The sequence below is a fragment of the Ostrinia nubilalis genome, chromosome 9, assembly GCF_963855985.1.
Source record: "Ostrinia nubilalis chromosome 9, ilOstNubi1.1, whole genome shotgun sequence".
NCBI lineage: Eukaryota > Metazoa > Arthropoda > Insecta > Lepidoptera > Crambidae > Ostrinia > Ostrinia nubilalis.
In genome coordinates this window covers 4,169,796-4,179,803 of record NC_087096.1, presented here as the reverse complement: position 1 = coordinate 4,179,803, position 10,008 = coordinate 4,169,796, and the positions used below count along the sequence as shown (strand labels likewise).

Here is a 10,008-nt window from a genome sequence, read left to right as displayed (position 1 = left end):
CACGGAGTGGCAAAGTTGTTTTTCTGATACATAACAAGTACCCATTTAGTTTTATTTAGGTAACCTAAAGGCAACCTTAGTTCGAGAAAAATCTAGGCGATACCTTAATTTCTTTAACGTATGGTGTATTTTTACTTATACCACACTTGTACCTAAAGCTTTTTAAGGATGATATCCATTTCTTATCGCTAGGTATCTAGGGGAAACCGAGGTAAGTTGACATAAAGCCTAAATAATTTCTCTGCCTATGAACAGTTAGCGAGTTATCAGCTGATTATCTCACGCAAACTGTGGAGTGTCTAATGAGCAACGAATTCGTGAAGTTTCTAGTCCGATAAACTGTCATAGGTTCAGAGAAATTGATATTTCAACTCACCCCTGTTTCAAAACATCTCGTAGTCACCTTTATGTAACCCTGTACTAAGTCATGTAGATTCAATCAACATTTCCCTTTTATCCTTTAACGAACGCCCGTCTGCAATGTCTTCCAGCAATTTCCGGTATCTTAATCAATAGCTCCTTCGTCGAAGTGATAAGCGGTATATCGATTAAGATAGCGACGGCTTACCCACTTCGGGATACAAACTGTGTTCTCGTCGATATTCCATTTAGATGAACTATTCAGAACCTGAATGTAACACGTACTAGGAGATGTGAAGCCAATATCTGTATTTTCAGTTATAGTGTTTTGAATAAACGACGGTAATTCGATAACTCTATGCCTATTAAATGGTCATTCACATATTTTCGGTTCTTAAACATGAAAACAGAAATATCGTAATGCGTATTTAACTAAAACTGAAGTGAAATAGTAAATTGCTCGTTTTCTGAAAGCTCAAAAGCTGTCTTTCGTAGTTAGTGTATTGGGTTCTCAGTCTAAATTACATTATAAGATTTGAAATAATAGTCTGTGATGGGAATTAACTAGATAGTTAATTAGTAAGTAGATACGTACGCTATCAACTCAAATTTGATTGAACATCATAGCTTAGTTGAGAACCTAAAATATTTTTGTCCTTTTCTCGAACAAGTAGGTATAAACTCAGTACAGCAGGGAATTGATTTTGTAATGATGTTTTATCCGTCAGCATGTATAAAGCCTTTAAAAAGGCTGAGACGAATTGGGAGTTCTTCACCATAAAAGGGCATGACTGTATTATTGCTAGAGTCATCGAACTCGCACGATCTGAGCAGGAAAACGATAAACAGCAGCGTTTTCCTGCTTTGATTTTCAAGCGTTCAAAAGCACTTGAAGAAAAACGCTCAATCTGTAAACGTTGCCAATTAACTGTTTCTGTATGACACTAAATTAATTGAGTAATTACTTAACCACAGAACGCAGTGTCGCGTGCGGCAATCGGATGCTGCGGCTTACATTTCATGCCATTAATTGCGACAAAATTAGTCTTTAATAGACAACGAATAATATAATGTCATACATCGCAGTAATCGTCAAATGTTCGATTAAATTTGATCAAAATATCGGCCGAAAGTGCTCGGGAATGTGGGTTGGATGGCCTTGGATGGAAAATTTCCAACCGCTGTGAAGGGTACTCTCAACCCCCGCACTGAAACCAAATAACTTTACTTGTACCTACTCGTACCTAAGTTTTATCAGTAAAATGGGTAGGAATGTTTATTTTAATTATCTTTTCCCTTCTGCTCGTTGATGTTCTATTTTTATTTGTTTTAAGGGTTCGATACAACAAAACAGAAACCATCGGTCTCAGGTCCCAGAAAATAAAACTTGAAATGTTGTATAAAGATTGGTGACAATGACTGTCTATAAAATGATCTAAAATGATAGAAAACGATGCAAAAAAGTTTTTTTGAGACAGCACTAAGCAAAACTACCTGAGTTAATATTTCAGAAACATTTTTAATTTAATAGTTAATCGAGAATATTCCCATTCTCTGCTACCCTTAGAGGAATGCTACGGGGAATATTACCGAGAAAGTACAGCACATCAACCGCATTGGAGATTGTAGTGTGCAAAGCCAAGCACGGCTTTTGCCAAATTACAGCTTTTCAGAAGCAAGAGTTTCGAGTTAAACCGTAGACAGACGAACGTGCTTGACGAAATTAGAAAACAGTAGTTGCTTGCGGTCAGCAGTTACCACATTGCGGTTGCCACTTGGCAGTCTGTCTGTGATTACCATATTTATGTTCAGTCAACAGCAATCAGAATATTTATGTATTTTTCGTTGCAAAATAGCGCTTATCACAAACACATTAGATTCCAAAGCACTTATCGAGCTTGATGTATTGTCGTCTGTTAATGCGTAATCGCCAACATATAAAATATTATCATTACAACAACATAGGACGCAAAAGTTTCAGCTCTCTACCTATGACATATTATATTATGCTGCTTGGTTTACTACGAGCGATACCTGTAAAAGCGAATTAATTACCTTAATTTGTAATTAAAATCAGACTCACATGATAATAATTTTCAAAAGAGCGTATCATAACAAAATATTTTTCCGAAAGGGCGTATCAAAAGAGCTACTACGAAGTGCCTATTGTAGAGGTTATTAAATTCATTCCGTTGAAAAACAGCGCGTGGAGCTTGTTTTAATAAACAGCTCTACAACACGCAGAATATTGGAGTTCTCGGAAATAATCTCAATCGGTATGTTATCACGGCCTCGTTTGTAATGGACTCGGCGCCGCAGCCCGGGCAGAGCAGACAGTCCACGAAAAGCAAAAAGGTTTAAGAGCGTTTACGCCGTTTGGCGCAAAAACAGTACTTTTTCAACTCGTTACAATCATTAACCAGTAATACTACAAATATGTTATAGGCATAAATAGTTAGGCAATTTCGTCGTCTAAATAGTTAATTGAGAAAATATTGCGATTAGTTTAGTATTCAAGAATTCTATCAAGATAAGTCCACACAGGTTTTGTAAATTTCCACTTTAGCGTCAGTTTACAAGCTGAAATTTTTATAAAAATACTGTGAAAACGATTTAACAAACATTTATATCCTATAGCATAGATCCTTGGGCAAATAGTTATCTGAGAAAATTTTTAGATTTAAGCATTTTACAATAAGAAATCACAAATTAAAAAAACGTGAAATACCCAAAAATCAAAGTGATTTTTTTCACCAATATTCTTCCTTTATTCAACACAAAAATAGCTTAATATAATAGAAGAATATCTTATCTAAAATATTTACTTTGAAATTTAAAATAATTCATTGTAATTTTTTTTCTATGAGTATTTGAAAAGTACTATAAAACGCCGCGCACGAATCGTTCAAATTCAGTCCGCCTCGAGGCGTTCCAGAGTGAGGTCACGTCGCTCGGTGCTCTGCTGACATGTGTCACGCGTACGTTGATCTTTGACAGGTAGCTGGACTTTTATAGTGTATCCGCAAAATCTTGGTGGTAGATTTTGCGATCACGTGGTAATTAAAATATTTTATTATTATTTTTCATTACAGTCTATTTTTACTACAAATTCTATTTCAGACGTAATGAAAAATAAAATTAGGTTATTTTTAGCGATGAAACGAAAACGAATGACGAAAATTTATTATAAAGAGGAATAATACTAATAATTTATTTGCCATAAATAGGTGGTTACAGAATAGTTAATAGGAATGCTCTGCCAGCAGGGTACCACCTAGTTGTAGAGGGAACATACACAACATATCCTCCTGAGACCCCCGGTGTCACTCGTGACACTTGTGTATATATTTTTTTTACAGCGCCATTTATTAGTATTTATGAAAATTAATAAAAGTGTGTGAAACGTTGGAATATGTCACATATCCAAAAAATTGCTATGCCTCGCACGAAAGGGTTTTTGATTTTGTAAACATTAATTGAAATTTTGAATTCGCGCGACCTCCGACATGACACATTCCAAAAAAAGAAAATATTATTTTAAACAGGTTTTTTGGTATTGTTTTGTGTTTTCTGTGTGCTACGGTAATATATCTCTCAGATTGTGCGATAAAACTATTAAAATGTTTCTATTGTAATAAGTATTTTCGTCAATTAATTCGAGTGTCACTGGTGACACTTTGGGCACTCGTGATTTGAAATATGGTCCTTTTTAGGATTGTCTGATGGTAACGTCAAGTCAATTTTATGCAACTTTGATGATACTGATGTTGAAAAAATTGATGCTCCATCCTCAGATCAGACCCTGAATATCATCCAAGACCAGAGTACTTGTCAATACCAATCAAATGAGTCAAAACTCGAGAGAGTTACATCGTTTAGTCACAGAGTTTCTATGGCTACCTTCCGTCTCCATCATCAGATCAGCTCCATGACTGAATGGCTCCATTATATTGAAGTCTCATCTGAGTTACATGTCTATGCAAAATTTCAGCTCAATCGGTTGGCAGGAAGTAGCTCTAATTCAGCTTCCAAGATTTTACTCAAACATACATTCACACATTTATAGCAAGTTAAATTAAAGTTTGTAGTAACAAGTTCAATAAAAGCTGTTAAAAAGTAAATCTTATATGACTCTAAACAATTGCAGATCAATTTGAAACTGAAAACACCTATTTTACCATACCTGAAGTAATTAAAATAATAATTAATTTAATGTCTTTGAAACCCGTAGTGTCACTGGTGACACCCCCCATTTTGGCGTATGTAGGGGGGCTAGATTTTTTTTCGCATTTTTTGTTAGTTGTACATATGAAATTTAGCCTGCCTTCCAAAATTCAAGACAATCCGACAATTTTTAGGGGTCTGGGTCTCAGGAGGATATTACAGTCGGAAAATCTTTGCGGTAGGTACCTCGGATTGTAGTTAGTTGGACAGTGGTCATTTGACGGTCACTTGAATCGTCTCACCCCTAAGCTTTTAGCTACCGCCGGGGCACTAAGCCGGTTGATGCCTAATCTCGGAGGCCCGGCTGCACTGAGTCGCTGACTATACTTTTGCGTCGCGCGTTATATGGTCCTATATGGGGCTCGAGTATGGCACAGTGCTGTGTAGTCGTGGAGCATCCTACTGTTCAAAAAAGCGCAACGCATGATATCACTGAGGCACAGGCTGAGGTAATTCGTGGAAACCGCATAGTATCCGCAGTCCGTCTATTCCCGGTTGTGGACACTGACTATGTCCCTACTGAGGATAAATGGGAAAAAAATTATTGTCATTAGTGGCGACGTACAACAATCCTACTAATATTATAAATGCGAAAGTTTGGATGTCTGGATGTTTGTTACTTTTTCACTCAAAAACTACTGAACGGATTTTGTTGAAACTTTACAGTATTATTGTTTATAAACCAGATTAACATAATTATAGGCTATAATTTATGACGATATGTGACAAATAAATTTCAATAAATAAATAAGACGTGTCTAAAAAGCGCAATCTATCGTCATTGGTTAAAATCTACAGTGCTGGACAAACTACTGTTTTTGACGTTCGTAAATATTCATGCGGGGGAAGCTGTGAAACGCCATCTATCAACATGATATCAAACAACAGATTTTACGAACTAAGGAGTAAAACGAGGTCCACGTGTACGAAGTCGCGGGCGGCCGCTAGTTCAAAATAAAATTAATAATATTTGTATTCATCTGGTCTTACTTGACTTTTACTTTACGTATGTCATGCACGATGACATTTGCGTCAATATTTGTGTACGTCCCCACTAGGCATAATTGGGATGTATTATTATAATTTGTCATACCTAAGTTGTGAGAAAGCCTGTAGCTACAACTGGGAAAGTATGTGTCACCACTGGTGACAATCGATATTATTTATGCCATTTATCCTCAGTGGCGACAAAGCTAGTGTCGACAACCGAGAATAGACGCCAGTTGCGAGGTGACTATGGTCACCTCGCAACTCGCAACCAAGGGGAAATGTACGTTTACGTGCACCACGAGAGGTGGAAACCAAAAGGTAGAGGCTTGAGGATCTAGGCCCCAGAGTGCTGAAGGGTACGCCTGGCCGTCAGCCAAATTTTACGTCGCACCATAGAGGCAGTTCTGCCTGTATTAGAGGAGTGGGTGCGACGGCATGATCGCCTCACACAAAGGGCGACCCAGGTTCTACCGGGCCATGGGTGCTTCGGGCCATTCCTCCACCGTATAGGCCGAGAGCCTGTAGATGGTTGTCAGTTAACACTGCAGTCTTGGCATGTGAGTCACCGCAGCAGACTGACACGCTCCAACAGTGCCCAGCCTAAGCGAACGAGCGGCGGTTGGAAATGACCTCTCCCTACCAATCGGGAAGGGGCGATAGATAAACTGTTTATGTGTTGTAACACACTTTTTTTAATGCTTTTAACACACACATTATGTATAGTTGCTATTGAAATTCAATTCAATATCTAAGTAAAGTTAGTTAGTCAAGAAACACACTAGGTGACACCACTGGTATTTTGTTACACAGGTTATTAATAATTTCAACAGTTGCAACATAACAAAAGTGACAAAATAACATAAGATAAAGATGACTAGCGTTTCAAATAGTTCCCTGCGTCAGAGTGATGTGTGCCGCAGCGATGCAAAAAGCAAAGAGCTCAGTATAAACACTACCCTCAAAAGGGCAGAACACTGATTTTCAGCTTTTGCTAGAGAACGCATGAAGCGTACAGGTACGGAATGAACCCGCTCGCTTTCGGAAACAATATTTACATTAGTAGGTATAAAATATATGATGAGACAAATAATCTTATGGTATAGTGTGCTTACTTTCTGTAAAAGTGTTCTTTCACAGAAAGAAGCAGTGGAAAGGGGGAGCGAGAGGCCTCAGCCGACACTCCGGTTATCTGCCGCCGACACCCTGGGCGCAAGAGGACAGCTTATGGTCTCCAACTGTCCCTTCCTAACAGGCCTCGGTCGCTAGACATGGAGGTGTCTGGTGGCGGCTAAGGACGAATGCTACAGGCAACAGCCAATGGCGATGTCCCGCGTTCCCTCATATCACTCATATGGATCATGGCAGAAACAGTCAGGTTTTTAGTGGGTGTAGGGGCTACCCATCTTCTGGTAGGAAGAACCCCACATAACCCACTAGCTGCCCCCGCAGCTGGTGGGTATGATATGTTATGCATTTTCCGGATAAAAAAAGAATAGTAAACAGGAAAAGTTTGTTTTGAATAGAAACGATTTGAAAAAATCTCTCACCATTAAAATTCAATTTTTTTTCTGCTGAACATAGGCTGTATAAAATATTCTCAAAATAGTAAAAAACCTTTGATAATTTACTATTTGATAAAGAATTTACGTACCTATTTATTATTGATTAGGACTAATGTATACCATTATTTATAATTATGGAGTCGGTGTTGGAAGATTTGAAGATTTTATAGTTTCTTTGGGCTGTCACTTGACAGCCTGGCACACTTTTACGATGGTGGATCAAAGTATTTTGGTTTGACTATAGAGCGTGAGAACACGCACACAGTCATAATTATTTTAGTGTGAATAAAAATAGCATCGAAATTACCTAAACTTGACATGCCACGCTAGACGTAAACGCTCTTAATCAACCAACATACAAATAAACGAACAAATTAAAATAGTTTATTCAGTACATAGGCCGGGCCGCCATTCCAGGGCACTTATACACGTCCCAAATATAGTTTGCCCTACCACCACTTCGGGACAACATATGGCCTGGTGCTGAGAAGAAGTGGCGGCAGAAACTCAGTCACCTTTCAGTTTACCACATTTACGCGTGTTGGAAAATTGCATAGAACTACGTAACATGTAATATTTAGCTTGAAATATTAATACAAGGAAAAGGTGCAAAATAATATTAGTTTGCACAATTCATCAAAATTATTAAGTACACTAGGTACTATCCGCCACGTGTCTTCGTTTTTAAGGAATTGTCTAACACTTGGAAAATACACATTAATAAAAGGTTGATTTAATAGCACCGTAATCTTTGTTCAGCATTCTGAACTGACCGAATCCTTTCACATATTTTGTTTGAAAACACATGACTACAAATCTGTTTTGTGACATGACTGAACAACTTCCTGCTCGTTGGTTGTAGAAGAAGATAGTAAACAAATAAACACCTTTGCCGTAATTGTAATCATACGGGTTCGTGAGTCATTGTTATTGACAAGAGTCGTCATTATTTGTGGAATATAACGTAGAGATTGTAAAAGAGAGGTCGTTTACCGAACATAAGTAATAAAACGTGAAAATAATTACTCTTCTAGATAATCAATCAACAATATAAGTAGGTAGAGTGTGTACTTATGTCTTCTCATCTACTATATAAAAATAAGTCGGGTTTTCCTCCCTGACGCTATAACTCCAGAACGCACGAACCGATTTCCACGGTTTTGCATTCGTTGGAAAGGTCTCGGGCTCCGTGAGGTTTTATAGCAAAGAAAATTCGGGAAAAGGGGGTAAAACAGGATCCACGCGTACGAAGTCGCGGGCGGCCGCTAGTTTTCATATAAAAATAACACCAGTGCTTACACTGATGTTATTTTCTAACAATGTCTCAACAGTATTTTAGAAACGATGTGAAAAGAGTTTTTTTTTATGTCTAATAAATCAATTTCATAAGAGCAGGCTGTTTTATTTGGTCTTTGTATGGAGCTAAGTTAAGTTTTTAGAACATCCATGCGTGCAATATAAATCATGTGTTTCAGTGATGGATTCCGCAAATTCTTTGCGAAATATTACTTTGAGTCTCTCCACGACTTTATCAACATGACTTGTGTTTTCTCAGTATTTTCTAATAGACAATTTTGATTTAAAGCTCTGTGAGTATGAGTATGACAAAATGAAGCTCAAAATGGATTAATTTTCAAGCATATGTGAAGCCTTACGGTTGGTTGAATTTCAATATTATATGTAGGGTAAGGTTGCGATCAATGGACCGGCTCTTTCTTTGGACCACTCTGATTTCTCGGAACCTAAGTACTTTAAAAATCTACCGTTTGCACGAAACGTTAGCTATTTGAGCTAATACCAACCCCCGATCCCACCAGTGTCGCCGTGAGCTCCGTTGAGGAAGGATGTTTGCTGCAGTGTTTCGCGCGCTCCCGATGTAATTTTCTCGTGACACAGTTTACCAGGTAAGTACAGTTTATTAAATGTTTTTAATGTTATTTATTGTGAATCGCACGCCTTATTTAGTTGTTCAAGTAGATTTGTAACTGTTTTTTGCAATATTTCACAGATTTTTATGTATTAACCTTTTTGTCTTTGTACTATGAATTGCCATCAATGGACCAGTAAGTTTCTCTTTAATTGGACCGGTCCAATCATAGCAACTTTTAAAATAGAAATTTAAATGTTTTTTTTTTATTTTAGCATGGCAAAACGAGGGGAATACTATGCGTGGAACGAAGAAAACATGACATTGGCACTACAAGCTTTAAGTAAACAAGAAGTTGGACTGAATGAGGCAAGTAGGATATAATAATATGGTGTACCAAAAGCGACGCAAAAAAGAAGGCTGGACGACAAAAATTTAAGAGCAAAAGGTGCAAAACAAATAATTGGTTCGATAGGTGACCTTACTCCTGACTTAGAGAAAAAGTTAGTCGATCATATTTTGGAGTTGGAAAGCTGTTTATACGGAATCACGCCAAAAGATGTCAGAAGCTTACTTACAAAATAGCTTTATAAAGCGTTGACTAATTGTAGAATAATAAAATTGATTATTATTATTGTCTTTTATTTGTTTGAATTCTCATGGTACCGTTGAATGGACCACTGCACAAATTTTTCTAAGTCCAATGATAGCAACTCACTGGTCCAATTAAAGAAACAGTGGTCCAAAGAAAGCAACCATGGCAAAACAGTTTTTTTCTATTTTCTCTGTTTATGGTTAATGCTAAAAATCACAAATGACACATGCAAGTTCTTATATGTAAGGCTTATTAAAATGTTGAATCATGTTGCTCCTATCTATCACAATTCCGCTGTTATGTCATTTTAAAGTTAAGTGGTCCAATAGTGGCAACCTTACCCTATAACCCACTTAATTTTATGCTGCATGTACCTTTAAACAAGGCTGTATGTTTTTTTAATTAAGATA

General features: G+C 37.4%; 1 long non-coding RNA gene across 1 annotated transcript; it reads left to right on the top strand.

Annotated features, from left to right (window-relative positions):
* Positions 1–8,854: 8,854 nt before the first annotated feature.
* Positions 8,855–9,635, top strand: LOC135074927 (uncharacterized). The gene is made up of 2 exons (XR_010257916.1): positions 8,855–9,040; positions 9,279–9,635. It is a non-coding gene; the product is annotated as an uncharacterized LOC135074927 (long non-coding RNA).
* Positions 9,636–10,008: the final 373 nt, after the last annotated feature.